Below are 1,678 nucleotides of genomic sequence, written 5' to 3'. Positions count from 1 at the left end.
TAAGGCTGCTATGAACACAGTGGAGCACGTGTCTTTTTTATATTTTGGGGCATCTTTTGGGTATATGCCCAAGAGAGGTATAGCTGGGTCCTCAGGCAGTTCAATGTCCAATTTTCTGAACAACCTCCAGACTGATTTCCAGAATGGTTGTACCAGTCTGCAATCCCACCAACAATGGAGGAGTGTTTCTCTTTCTCCACATCCTTGCAAGCATTTGCTGTCACCTGAGTTTTTGATCTTAGCCATTCTCACTGGTGTGAGGTGAAATCTCAGGGTTGTTTTGATTTGCATTTCCCTTATGACTAAAGATGTTGAACATTTCTTTAGGTGTTTCTCAGCCATTCGGCATTCCTCAGCTGTGAATTGTTTGTTTAGCTCTGAACCCCATTTTTAATAGGGTTATTTGTCTCCCTATGGTCTAACTTCTTGAGTTCTTTGTATATTTTGGATATAAGCCCTCTATCTGTTGTAGGATTGGTAAAGATCTTTTCCCAATCTGTTGGTTGCCGTCTTGTCCTAACCACAGTGTCCTTTGCCTTACAGAAGCTTTGCAGTTTTATGAGATCCCATTTGTCGATTCTTGATCTTAGAGCATAAGCCATTGGTGTTTTGGTCAGGAAATTTTTTCCAGTGCCCATGTGTTCGAGGTGCTTCCCCACTTTTTCTTCTATTAGTTTGAGTGTATTTGGTTTGATGTGGGGGTCCTTGATCCACTTGGACTTAAGCTTTGTACAGGGTGATAAGCATGGATCGATCTGCATTCTTCTACATGTTGACCTCCAGTTGAACCAGCACCATTTGCTGAAAATGCTATCTTTTTTCCATTGGATGGTTTTGGCTCCTTTGTCAAAAATCAAGTGACCATAGGTGAGTGGGTTCATTTCTGGGTCTTCAATTCTATTCCACTGGTCTATCTGTCTGTCTCTGTACCAATACCATGCAGTTTTGTTTTGTTTTGTTTTGTTTTGTTTTGTTTTGTTTTTTTTTTTTTTATCACTATTGCTCTGTAATACTGCTTGAGTTCAGGGATAGTGATTCCTCCTGAAGTCCTCTGAAGCTAATTTGTAAAGCAAACTGATTGTATTTGCTCTTTGTAGCTTTATCCAAACCAAAGCTTTTAAAAACGGTTGTTTATTCCTTAACGCCTTCCAAATTCGTTCAACAGTGTTTCAGAGTTTTAGGTTCGATTTCCCAGGTACAGAAACGCCTTAAACTCCCTAATTCCTGGACAAGATGTAAAATTAGGTCAAATCTGTGTCTTTTGGGAGCAAAGCTTGGACTGATCTTGCCGGGGTAGAGAGGTGGGCGCTGGTGACTCAGTTCTGGTGGTCCTGAGATCCGAGCAGTTTCGAGGGAAGCTCAACCCTATGCTACTCTTGCCAGAACTCTGCCCCCCCGCCCCCCCCGCAAGGCTGCTGGAGGAGGCCCTCACCGGCTTCCTCATCCTGCAGACAGAGGGGGTCTCTGGACCCGTAGCTGCAGCCAGCTGCTGAGGTGCCCCACGTGGGCCCCGCTCAGTGCCACTGGGAGGCGGGGCAAGAACGCTAGGGGCAACACCTCCACTGCGGACCAAAGAGCAAGGCTGCTGCCTAGGGACCAGTGCTGATTGGCCGCGTCGGCCCCTCCCCGCCCTGGATATAAGCGCCAAGCTCAGGAAGGCTTTGGTCGGTGTCTTACT

The sequence above is a fragment of the Rattus norvegicus genome, chromosome 2 (assembly GCF_036323735.1).
Source record: "Rattus norvegicus strain BN/NHsdMcwi chromosome 2, GRCr8, whole genome shotgun sequence".
Lineage (NCBI taxonomy): Eukaryota > Metazoa > Chordata > Mammalia > Rodentia > Muridae > Rattus > Rattus norvegicus.
The sequence above is the reverse complement of the archived record's forward strand: the minus strand, read 5'-3'. Positions refer to the sequence as shown.